The 13295-nt window shown below is 36.5% G+C and overlaps 1 long non-coding RNA gene across 1 annotated transcript; it reads left to right on the top strand.

Moving 5' to 3' along the window:
• Positions 1-1575: 1575 nt before the first annotated feature.
• On the top strand, positions 1576-3505 carry LOC306803677. The gene is made up of 3 exons (XR_013774658.1): positions 1576-1659; positions 2402-2522; positions 3168-3505. It is a non-coding gene; the product is annotated as an uncharacterized lncRNA (long non-coding RNA).
• The last annotated feature ends 9790 nt before the right edge of the window (positions 3506-13295 follow it).

The following is a 13295-nucleotide window of genomic DNA, read 5'->3' as shown; positions in this document are numbered from 1 at the left end:
CCCTGTAGTGCATTTAGTAACTATAAAAGTGTGGTTTAAAAAAAATGCATCAAAGAAACAGTCCAGTCTTGGCTTTGCTTTGCTTCATAGTTTCTCTTAGAAAACTTGAGAGAGGCAGCTGTAGGATACAGGAGACTTTTGTTCTGTTCCCTGTAGGGCTAGTGGGAAGTGAAGAGTGCTATAAGAAGTTAGTAGTATGAGTGCAATTCTATGAAGTTTTGGGTTTTTTTTTTTTTTTTTTTTAAATGCTCAAATCCTCCCCAACTTTCTAAATATAAAGTTGTCCATGCAAGTATGGTGTCATCATTGCCACCTTCTGGCAAGCACAGGGATGGTTCCTGCTCACAGTCACTATCCAGCGTTCTGTTCACAGGATTTGGACTCATCCTCTGGAGTTCAACATTTTCTCTGCTTATAGCTTTGCATTTTCCTATAGAGTCACCTTTTTGGCTTTGGCTTAGTGTTTTCCAACATGTTACTTGTTCCAGGAAGATGGCATTGGTGAACACTGAGTTGCTCAATGATGAATTTTCTTTGAATGATAAACACCTCATAAAAAAAGAGTTACTTGGCAAAGGCCGATTATTCCTCTGCTGCTTTCTCTTTTTAGGGATTATGCATCAGCATTACAGGTTTAAAATGCATGTCAGCTATTAATAGGACAAGTGAGGATTACACAAAAGGCTGTAGAGGTATCAAATGACATTGCAGTGCTGAAATGAAAAGAATGAAAGTATCACTAATTTTTGGTATAGAGTGTTTGCTAGGAAAAATTGGTGTCTTTAAGACTTTAAGTAGAGTTACACCTAGAGAGAGGGATTAATTTTTAATGATTTTACTTATGATAAACTTCAGGAATTTTGCCATTCTGTATCTTCTCTCTTTTAGAAATACTTAGTTTACAAAAGGTTGCACTTTTTCAGGGGAAAATTGAAACAAAAGCTTGAGGTGGAGACTACACTGATTATTCCTTGGCAAAGCTTTCTTCCAAGAGTACTTCTGAGTTCTGTTATCACATTCTTTGAAATAAACAGTGCATTTCTAACACATTAAATCATATTAATGCTTCAATGGAAATATTAGTAAGTAACCAAGAGCAACAGAGATCTAGCATCTCCCTTTCATCCTCAATTTTTGATTGCATTAGTATACATGAAATGTTTGGGGTTTTTTGACAGGTACTTGGCCCCAAAATGTTGGCATTTGATAATGACAGTTGTTTTTCATAAAATGCTTAGAATAAAATACTTTGCCTACTCAATAGAAAGTTACTTGTGTTACTGAAAATGGAAAGAAAAGACTACAGAATAAATATAGAACTCTGTCTTCTGGTAGTATAATGGTACTTTGGAAAATGTTACAAAGTAGTGGAGGAACTTCATCTTATTTAAAATATATCCTCTTGGTGTTATATCCCTTTTAAAACAATTCTTTGCTTTCTGAAATCTCTGCATACTCTCTCAACCCCAAGTTTTTAACCAAAAGCTTAAGGAAGGGAAAACACGTTATAGAAGCAAGGACTTGAGTGCAGAGTCAGTTCCAAAAATAACAGTGAACACTTGTGCTGAAATTCTCAGGAAGGATGAAGCCTGAGAATCAGCCTGAAGATGAAGAAAGCTTATGGGAATATGTCAACAAATCTTTCTCTGTTTCCTGGAGGTGACTGCTTGTTCTAACATCCTTTTCATTGATGTGATTTATAATATAAACTCTATACTGACTTCTATACGTAGGGACTAAATAGAAAAAGCCACTTGGTTTTCATTTATCTAACATCCAAAATCCTTTCTCTGATAATTTACTTTTCATCTATGTCTCCTTTATTTTTTTTCCTTACAGAACCCTTTCTATTTTTGTTTAAGCACTAAAAGTGACAATGTTTAAACAGATCAATATCATACTTTTTGTGGACAGAGTCCTGTTCTGCCAGATGAGATAGGAATGATCTGTTCAATTTTGCTCCCCCCCCAGTGCTTCATTTGCATCTCTTACTTTTCAGATAAAAGTAATTAATTTTTCTTGGGCACACTAATAACTTTTGCTCCAAGGGAAAATACAGTAAATACTTGGGAGAGAAAAGTAATAATTCTAAGTTCTTTCCCACTCAAGATGGAAATTATTATTCTACTGAATCTAATTGCTAGTTGTAAAGTAGGAATATTATCTGTAATTTATTTCATCCCAGGAAGATAATATGCTCTTTTTGAACTTGGCCTTTATGCCAATGATTCAGTGTTATGTCTTAACATGCATCTTGCTAATAATGGAAAACTGTTTTTCATCTTCTTACATTGAGGATGAAAAACATTACTCAGGTTACTTTAAAACTCCAGTGTAATAGCACAATGTGTATCTAGCTATTAATTTATTTAAGAAATGTCTGTTCTGTGTTTCTCCCTAGCACTTGATGTGTTTATATGCACGTTCTCCTTGGAAGGCCAGGGACATTTTGTTCAGTGATTTGAGAAGGGATGTGGATGGATGCCATGCTCAAAGCCTGTTTTCATATCTCCTATCAGCATGTGAGTTTACAATTAATTTGATCCATGCAAGTAGAGCCATTGATTCTGGACTAAGCAGAAACCTGGCTATCTTCTTGAATTAAGGCCTCAGGTTGGAAGAGAACCAGTAAATGTTATCAGCCAGAAGCAAAGGTTATTTTGAGATGCAGGGAGATACTCTAAGGAATGGTTCACTAGGTCATTTGGGACTTATTTCCACATAGTGCTCTGAGTAGATGTTGTTGCTCAACTTTTAAAACCTCATGGCAAGAGGGCAATGGTGGTGTATAAGCAGCAAGGAGTATTCATTTAAAAGTAGTTTAACTGAGTACCTATTAAATGCAACTTCCCAGAAGCAGGTAGCCACACTCAGGGAGAAAAAAATGTATAGTTGTAAGTTTTCAGAGTTTCCTTTTCCCAGCATCTTCTAGATTTGGTATTCCCTGATAAGTCAGGATGTTTATACTGAGGGATATTGGCTTTAATATTTCCAGCCTGTGTTGTTTATGGAGTCTAGACACAGCAGTAGCAAGCTACTACACTAGAAATGCTGTATGGTGAGCTGCCTGAAAATGTTGGGGTTTGCACTTAATAGATCAATATCCACCATCCTCAAAGTGAGTAAGATGGAATAGTGTAAGGAATTAAATTGCTCTCTCTCTACAGGATGCATGTGGATGTGTGCCTGGAGTTCTGAACTGCTTTCATTTGTCAGATCAGTCAGGTACTGTTGATGTCTTGTAATCCTTGCTGCTGGAATTGCCAGCCGTGCTGCTGTATGTTTGTAAATAAAATCATTTCTAGCTGCAAGCTCAGCCTGCAATGGAAAAGTCAAAGCTGAGTTTTTTCCAGCTTGCACGTTACCATTAAGAGAGCTACTGCTGGCACTCAGTCAAGAATTCTGTTGATTCAGAAGCCAGTAAAGAAACTCACAGGACTATGTTGCCTGTGCAAGTATGAGTAAAAGTTTATTTATATCAGTCAAGTGACTATACATGAATAAATATCAGATCATTCAAATGAAGGAAGGTGCAGCTTTCACAAGTGACTCCTTGTTATCTTACTGGGCTCTCATTTGCACCTTAGCATATAATTTTAGATTTTCAGGGTGCATGTATGGTAATTCATAATGTGCTGGAAACACAAAACTTCTAAGAGAAACACCTTTAACTATTAAATAACTAATTATTGTTTAGGCATAATTCCTTTGTGTTAAATATAACACAAGAAATAAACCAGTTTCTCACATTTTTACTCAGATGTATTTCTAATATTGAGTCATTTTTAAGAGTGCCAAGGGTCATTGTGTTTTCTAATGTAGTCTTAAAAAAACCAAGTTTCTTTCTTAATTTAACTGTGCCATTTTGTGCAGTAGCTGTACCTAAGGAATACAATACTGATGATCATCTGTCTGAAACTGTAATGATGGAAACTTTTCAACCCTTGTGGTGATCAGTGTCATTGCTTAACTTTGCTGTTGGATTTTTTCAGAAAGTTTAGCCTGAATTTCCCTTGCTGTTCTGTCCCATTCAGCAGTACCCAGAAAAAGATGGGGGTTTACTTTTCTTTAGTGCAATTTTTATTTTCTATGGTAAACAGAGCAGTTCTTTGTAAACAGATGTTTATGAAATTATTTAAACACTATGAAGGGTACCTGAAATCCTTTGAATTCATGTATGTGTGAATGACCATGTCACTTATATAAATATTTTTCCTAATATCTTACCTCTGTTATGAAAATACTTGTAGAACTTGTCCTCAGAATGGTTCAAGCATGGTGATTGCTAATAGGCTATTCCTGATTAACTAGGGAGTACAGTCAGTTTAGTAGGAGCTCTTACTGGCCAATGAGGCTGGGAATAGAAAAGAAAAAGATAGATTTGGAAATGATATGTCTAAAATAAGAGCAAACACTTCTGCAAAGCACTTCAAAGCTTGGAAAATGGTGTAAAAATCAGAAAAAGGAATAATTTTGCCTAGAAATCAAATTAAAGTAGACTGAAATTTTTGAAGGAATAACTTTGACTCTCTTTTGCGAGATCAATCAAACTTTATATCAGTTCTAATAAAATTTAATTCTCACACAATTGAGACACTTCTAAAACAGTCAATCATAATCCTGGCAAGTGTTTGGAGAAGCTCTGTTGTGTGTTGTAATGTTTGTTTTGAGCATATATCAATTTTATTTGTGTCTTAAAACAGGTTTTGATGTTGCCCTCCTAAGCAGACTCTGCCGAGGGCAAGAACAATAAATTACACCAAAATCCTTTCTTTACTAGTGGTTATTATAAGTTTTTTTTTCTTTATCACTTGCACAGTTTTATATATGCAAAACTACAGCTCAGGCAGGTGAAGATGAGCAGCTGCTAATTCTGATATTCCAGGTTTGAGAGGTTTCTCTATAATTTTCTTTTTTAATCTCCTCTTTCAAGTTACCTGCATGCACCTGCTGTTGTTGTAGCAAGGGAGGCCAATACTTCTTTTTAGAGGTTTTTATGTGTTCTGGGTAGGATTGTTCTGTAGCTCTAAAGGCTGCTGTGAAACATCCTAATTTTAATGGCAGAGGGCAAAGAGGCCTGCTTTGACCTTAAATACCCAAACAATTTCCAAACTGACCTGGTAAAGGTGTTGATCACTTACATTTTCTGTCCTGTGCTGACTGAATATGAAACAAGAACATTCTGCAATTTTCCTTCCTTCATTTGCAGGGAAGGTGTTAGCACATTCCCCTAACACCCTCCCAATTTTTCCATGCACATAACCAAGCAGGAAACCATCAGCAGAGGGCACCATTGAGTTATAAATAGAATAATAATATCTTGACATTTAAAAAAACAAAAAAAAGGTGTTGTTGCCCTGTGTTTTCAGTTTCCATTCATAGAATCACAGCATAGTTTACAATGAAAGGGGCTCTGGGGGTCATTGGGTCAATCCCTGCCTCAGAGAGCCAAATTCAATCTTAGATACAATTAATATGGCCAAGGTAATGTGTCTACATTTTTGGATCATCTGTAACAAACTGCAATCAGATCCAGTTTTTCTCCAAACCACTTTTATAGCCATTTGTGAGGTTGGATGCAGAGCATGCCCAGAGCTGAAGCATAGTTACTTTGTGTGAGTAAGACCAGAAAAAAAAGTTTTAACTATTTCTGTTTCCAAAGTTAGTAAATAGATTTTGCTTCTCAACTTTGATAAAAAAAGGCAATTATTAAAAAAACAAACAAAAAACCCCCAGTTCTATGAGTATTTTGCCTGTTGCTTCTCTAAGGCAAGATTGACCAGCATGGTGATTTCAATGTTGGTGCTGTTGAAGCAGAGTATTGTTTATTTATGAAGTTTTTAAAAAATATGGTTTCCATGTATTTCTTACTCAAGAGTATGATTTTATTTCTTTCCAGCCACTTTTCTGGAGAGCTGAGGTAGATAGCAACAGGAAGAATTTACAAGTGACTACTGTTCTCATGTTTTAAAACCCTTTTTTCCAAAGGTGCTGTATTGAATGCGTGGACAGATTTATACAAAGCAGAGGCTTCTCCAAATCAGTGAGTTTTATTATGGAAATTTTTTCTTATTTTAATATGTCCTAGCCTGTCATCATTACTTGAATTAATTTCAGTTCCTTTTTTCAATCTAGTTACTTATATTAGCTGAAATTTTATTGGCTAAAATGGTAAACTGTTGAATTTTGTAGGATACAGTGTTTTCCTTTAGCTTATCCAGTTCTGGAATGCTTTTCAAGAGTGGGTTTGTGACAAAATTGCAGACTTCCAAGCTGAGGAATAAATGCCTGTTGTAAAATACCAATCACAGTGCTACTTTGGGGAGTTTACTGACACTCTTGTCACATTAAAGAACTTCTGATATTTACTGAAACCACTGGGATGCACTAACAATTTGTATAATTGCCTTAATGCAAATGTTCCACTCCTGTCTTCAGTCTGAGAAGCAATGTTGTTACATCATTGTCTAGTTTCCACCCTTGAAAAAAAACAAAACAACAAACCAAACTGTTAGTTACTGTCAAACAAAATATTTGTGATTTTACATATTTAATAGGGCTGTTGTAAAGGGTAACATCTGGGTTTTTTTAATTCTCTTTTCACTCCTAGAAAAGTGAATATCTTAGGTATTGTTAGAGTAACACAAATGTTTGCCTACCCCTATGGATTTTGAATGACAACATCTCCTAAAGAGATTTTTGGCCTCTTGAAAGTACTTTTCTCCCCATTTAATCAACTATATTTGAATGCTGTTCAGCTGAAATTTTAGCTCCTCTCAGATGCTGAGCTATCCCTTTAACACAATCAATGGGGTTACTGAAATGTCAGTTTAGATTCCTGGTAGCTCTCCAAACAAATTTAGTTTTAACAGGCAGTTGGGAGTGTTGCTGTGTGTATGTCCTTGCAGGATTCAATGCCAGCTGGTGTGGAATTCTGTGGAGGTTGGAAAGGACTGCAGGTGGAGCTGCTCTGTTATCAGCACCCAGCAGAGCCAGGGTATGGTGAATGTTTGGGTTGTGGTGAAGGAACAAGGTGCTCTGCAGTGTCTCTGGTTCCTGGAGCAGCACCAGGCAGATCTTTCTACCAGTGGCAAAGTGTCTCCTTGGTATACTGATAAGTAGTTCTTTTCTTTGATGAATGGGGATGTTTGTCATGTAGGAATAATATAAAGTCAGAAAATATACTCCCAGCTGAAATGGTATTAAAAAAAAAACAAACAACATTTTAAAAAAATACTGTAATATTCCTAGTTTCAAAATGCCGAAGATCTTTCTACTTTTCAGTTAGATGACATCAGAAAAGCTTTTATTTTCTTTCTATTTTTTAATTAGAGGTTTATTTTTTCTATTAGAGGTAGGCATGAACATCTGTGAAGGTAATGTGGTATTTTAGTGTGTTGGAAAATGGTGGCATGGAGATGAGAAAGTTTTTGTGTAGTGAGTTTTGAATGTGGAAGACTTGGGGCAGAGAAGAATTAAAGATCAGTTTAGGACAACTGCTAGTGACAACACTGTCTTTTCTGAATGCTGACCCAGACTGAAGAATGGCTGGTCTTTAAACAACAAAAAATTCACAGCTGGGCACTCCCACAGTGACAATGTGAGAAGGGCCCCAACCTTAAACTTTTGTATCTCTTGTGGAAAATGTAGATCCAAGGGGGTACAGGGGAGAATGATGAGGGACTGACCAAACCTTAACAATGTGAAAGGTTTACTCTTGACTCCCAGGGTACAGTGGTCACCACCACTGTAAGCAACAGCACGTTGAATACTCCTGCTGACACTGCTTCTTGCAGTGAGTGTTTGGAGTGTTCTTGCTGAAAGGGAATTTGGAAAAGGAATCCAATCCATTGGATCATCCAGTTACTGACAGGAGTTGAGATACATGAAATTATGTGGGAATAAGCCTGGTAGATTGCAAAAAGCACAGGTTCCTAGTGCTTTCAGACAGGTACTGCATCTACAAAGCAGTAAGTAATGATTTTAGCCACACTTTGTGACATCAGTGTTACCCTAACTGATTAAAATCAAGCACATAGCACTACAGATTCTTCATGTAACTTCCTGTGTTTTGGTGTTCCTCTTCCTCCCCTCCCACCACAAACGCTAGCACATTGCCCTCAAATGGCTGCCAAGCAGTTTTGGACTTGCATAATGAGGTTCTATTGTGTATACTCTTAGGAAAAAAAAAGAGTAGAAATTGCACATCACTGTATAGTTTTACATGACAAGCTTTACTTTGCCTTTGTAGCAAATTAGAGTGAGAGTTTTGTGATTTTCTTTTGTTACCTTAATATTGTAAAGTTGCAATTCTTTGCTGACTTTTACTATCAGGATGACCAATTACTCTCTTGCTGAGTTTATATTCTGTTGCTATTCTAATGGGATGAGTGAAGAGAAGAGGATATTGTTTATTTTTGCTTTCCTCTGTAGGGCTTTGGTTTGTGACACTTCTCTGTGAAATTTTCCGTATGTTTCCTTAGAATTTTTCAAGGAGGATTTAAGTTCACTATTAAACAAAAAAGGATGATATCCAACTTGCTGCTCTTGTTTTGGCAACCTGAATTTAGTTCCAAAAAATTGTTTAAAATAAAATTTTAAACAGGATTTATGTCAAGATTGTTTAAATGCTTTGTACATTGTATAACAAGTTAGAATGAATTTAAAATCTTTAATTTCCCCAAATTTATTCTGAATCTCTGAAGAAAAAAAAGTGATGGAAGGGAGATGCTTATAACCACTTACAGAGGCACTTGCAGACAATGTTTATTCAATTCCTGGAATTAAAAGCAACTGTGTGTAGTGCATTTCTCCAAATCTATGCAGCTAATTATCTGCAATAAACTTTTTAAAAGCAAACAGGTAAGATCAGTATATCTCATAAGAGGAGCTTTACACAGATGCTCTACCTCTAATCTGAAAACAAAATTGTTAGGAATTTCCCTTTTTTTTTTTGGGAAAGGCTGGCAGTGGTTATAGTGGATTATCTATTGGCCCTTTTAGTAGGGATATGTGTACAAAGCAACTGCATAAAGGAGGGAAACAAGGCTTTTGCCTTTCTTTCAATTATTCAACTATTTAAAAGAATAATACATTACTTTTTGGCTATATTTTCAGAAGGAAGGCCAATGGCATCTTGGCCTGGACCAACAATAGAGTTGCCAGCAGGACCTGGGCAGGGATTGTCTTCCTGTACTGGGAACTGGTGAGGCCACACCTCGAGTGCTGTGTCCACTTCAGGGTCCCTCACTGCAAGAAAGATACTGAGGTGCTGGAAAGAGTCCAGAGAAAGGCAATGGAGCTGGGGAAGGGTCTGGAAAGTCCTTTGAGGGGTGGCTGAGGGATCTGGGGATGTTTAGCTTGGAGAAAAGGAAGCTCAGGGGAGACCTCATCACTCTCTACAGGAGTAGAGAGGAGGCTGTAGCCAGGTGAGTGTCAGCCTCTTCTCCCAGGCAACCAGTGACAGGACAAGAGGAAATGTACACAGACTGCACCAGGGAAGGTTGAAGTGGGATATCTGGAAAAATTTCTTCACAGAAGGGGTTGTTAAACATTGGAATGGGCTTCTCAGAGAGGTGGTGGAGTCATCATCCCTGGAGGTGTTCAAGACTGGATGTGGCACTTAGTGTTCTGGTCTAGTTGACACGGTGGTGATCAGTAAAATGTTGGGCCTGATAATCTTGGGGGTCTTTTCCCACCTTAATAGTTTATGATTCTGTGCTCATACAGTGTGTCCTCTGTAAAGTATTATAGGTAATGAAAAGGGACTATATTCTGGAGGCAAGATTAGAAATACAAGATGTTTTATAGTCTGAGTGAGAAAAGGGCTTACGTGGGATTTAAGTGTTGTGGAGACTTTTTGTCAACTTACTGCAGGCCCTAAAAATTTACATGCAGACATGCACTAAGCTGGATGGACAATAAGCAGCAGTGTAACATTGTCTTGCTACAACTGCAAAAATAGTAAGATTTTTATTACTGTATTACAAGCTTTTGTCAACTTTGTAGAATTCTTGTGTACAATTCCATATGGAATTCACTGGGTTAGAGTCACAACTAAGTTTTAGTGAACTAAGCATTTGTGCATGGAGCCTATCATCATGGGATAAGTAAACACCTCTTAATGATTTCTTGCTTTCCCTGCCTCCTGTCCTCCCAGCCCATGCAGACTTCCTGACACTGCCACTTAGCAGGGTACTAATGAATGAGCCAAAAGAGTTTTGCCTTGGCACACTTCCATTGGCTGCATTTGGGTTTCAGTGATGAAACCCAGAGAGGAAACAGAACCCAAGAGCTCAACAGTCTGGCAAGAGTGCTGCAAAGCATCAGATGTGTAAAGCATCCTACTATACTCAAGTTTTCCTGAGACAGTTCTTTCCAGACAAGTTGGGAGGGGTGGAGTGGAGCATGTTGTGTGGTTGGATTGCTTGGTTTGATTTTTTTTTTTTTTTTAATCTGAGTTTGAACTGCAAAATCTGTAGCACGTTCAGACTTGAGGTGTTGTAGCTGATAATAAAGCAGCAGTGTAAGGATTTGTCTGTGTATCAAACCAGTAAAGAAAGACAGCAATTAGAATTTAATAGGATTTTTGAAATCAAGTATGGTTAGTTTACAACAAAGAAGTGTGGCTGCTTTGTTTTCTCCTGTTTGGTTTGGGTTTTTAAGACATAAATGTTTTTGTTTATTTTGTTACCCTAAGAGGTAATTACAGCTGTGTTTTCTTGCTGTTTAACAGGCTAGTATTTCTCCAGGTTATAATTACAATGGGTGAATTTTTTATGACAATACAGTCGTGTTACAGCAAGTGTAACAAAAATCCATAGTGGTGAATTGTGTGATGGGCAATGGTATTTGAGGCAGTTTATCTGTAGCTGATAAAACACTCTTTTTTGTTTTAGTTATCTCTCACATACTCATTAACATGACATATATGTGCTTATGTTTTTCTGAAGGAAGCAGTTTGATAGATAAAAACCATCTCAAACAGCAAAGGGAGAAATTTAATCCACTGTTTAACTACACTTTTTTTTTTAATAAGGAGAAAATGAGTCATAACTAAGGCAGGGGGAGAAAGAGATAAATAAAAGATATTCACAATAGCTGATAATAATTACAAAAAGTACAGTGCTCATTTGGGGATCTGGCTATTGAGAACAGTACATTTAATAGCATTCCTTGCTAAATTCATCAGAATGAGTGTCAAATATTTAATTGGGAATTAAGGCATTCCTTCTTGAAAAAAGCATCTTGAAAGGCCTTCGTCTCACTGTGGATTGTGCATAAAGCTGTGAACATGCCAGCAATGTTCTTGTCATCAGTCCCTTGAGGCTCTGTCCAGCTCTTTCCAAACTGAATGGCAAAATTCTTGCTGGCATCACTGAAGTGGGGGTGGGGGTGCTCAGATATGTGCATTTTCCATGTGAACATGCATAATGCTTTCTTTTTTCCTGTAAAGTCTGAGCAGTCTTACCTGCATCCAAAAATGTCAGTTGTGACATTTCTACCTACCATTATTTTATTCTTCCTGTCTTCCTCTTCTGCACCTCCTGCAAGAGGCCTATGTCTATATTTCTTTCTGTTTCTGGTATAAATTTACACTGGTTCAATTTAAATGTAGGATTGCTACCATAACATGTAAGCACATGTAAAATTTGAACTTTCCTCCACATAAATTTATTACTTTTACCTTAATTTTATAGAATTTGTATGCTAGTGTTTAGTAGTGAAAAATGGTTATTTTCAAAAGGCAGCTACAAAAGGGAAAAATGGTTAAGATACACTTGCTCTTTATTGTTTTGGCACATAAGGTAATCATAAAAATTATTTTGGTGGAAAAATATTGTTAGGACAGCTGTACATGAATGATAAATTACATGGACTGGATTTTAATGGAAATGGCTTGTTCTCACCTTTGTTTCTGTTTAATGTGAAGGGAAGCAATGCAAGCTTTTTCTTCAGTCATTTTCAGGCAAAAATTTAAGTAAACAACTTCAGTAAATAATAGAGGGAGAAGGAGGAACAGGCAGAGTGCTAACTTGAAATCATACTCACTCATCTGTGTTTTGTGACAATGTTCCTTATTTAATTAACAGTAGCACACAAAGATCATAACACTGTTGTTTCTGACATTGTAAAGTTAATACTGTTCCTGTTCTGAAGAGCTGGTATTCTAAAAATGTTCCCTCTTGATTTACTCAGTAAGAATAATTTGAGAGAAATTGACCTAGATAATATTACCAAACAGATAGTTTTGCCAAGTAAGACTAGTTTAAGTATTTAAAAGAATGGAGATGCATTGTCAAAGGGTCACAGATATTTTCTTCAGTCTCCACAAAGCTCTTTATGTGTTGCTTGGTGTACAAATACCTATGGGGTAAGGACTTCAATGGTGCAGGATTAAGTCTAATCAACTTAATAAAAAATAAGTTACTAAAAAAACCCTGTAAGGTAGCAAATGTCTCATTCAAGATGTTAAAATAAACAGTTTTATATTTTAGGGAGAAGGAAGATATTGTAGTAAAACACTTTTAATGAAAATAAATATTGATAAATAATACTATTCTATTTATGCAGGAAAAAAGATCTCAAAATGCAGCCCATGCTCTTGAAAGAGACTCAAATTTAATGAAGGATTTGTCAGAGAAATGTAGAAGAAAAGCAGAAAATCCAACTGAGACTATGATGAATTAAAAATGTTTTTCTGCCAGCTTCCCAGGCCGTGTGAACTTTAGTTTTCAAAATAAATCCAAATTCAAATTGAAGTGTCATCTGTATTTCATACCAGATAAGAATGTTTAGGAGAGATACTTAAAGCAGTAGAAGGAAAACTGGAGACTTGGCTGCAAAGACTTCAATCAGCCCAGATGTAAGTTTCTGGTAGTGAAAAACTTAGGGAGGTTTCCACAAAGTCTGCTAAAGGTTAAAGTCCTTTCCAAGCAATGATGAGGGAGAGCAGATGTTGAGCAGGTAGAATGTAGAAACAAGATAGAAATAAGTCTTCCACATAAACATTGCCAGACAAACATATAAATATGTTTAGGTATGACTTCAGGTATAGTCAATTAGAAAGATGCATCCAGTGAAGTGGACCAAAGATGTATTGTTTACCTCATTCAAGCCATTATATGTTAAGGAAACAATTTCATTAATAAATTTCTAATTTTCTGATGTGCTGAAATGTTTTGAGTAGAGCACTTGTGAAATTTAAATAATTTGAAACTTATGTAAAGACTTCTATGTAAAACAAGTAGAGGAAAAGATTCTTTAAATAGGAATACTTCTGTCCTGTCTTAGCA

This window comes from Erithacus rubecula, assembly GCF_903797595.1.
Source record: "Erithacus rubecula genome assembly, chromosome: 6".
Taxonomy (NCBI): Eukaryota; Metazoa; Chordata; class Aves; order Passeriformes; family Muscicapidae; genus Erithacus; species Erithacus rubecula.
Note: the sequence above shows the minus strand (reverse complement) of the source record. Positions and strands in the feature narration are given on the sequence as shown.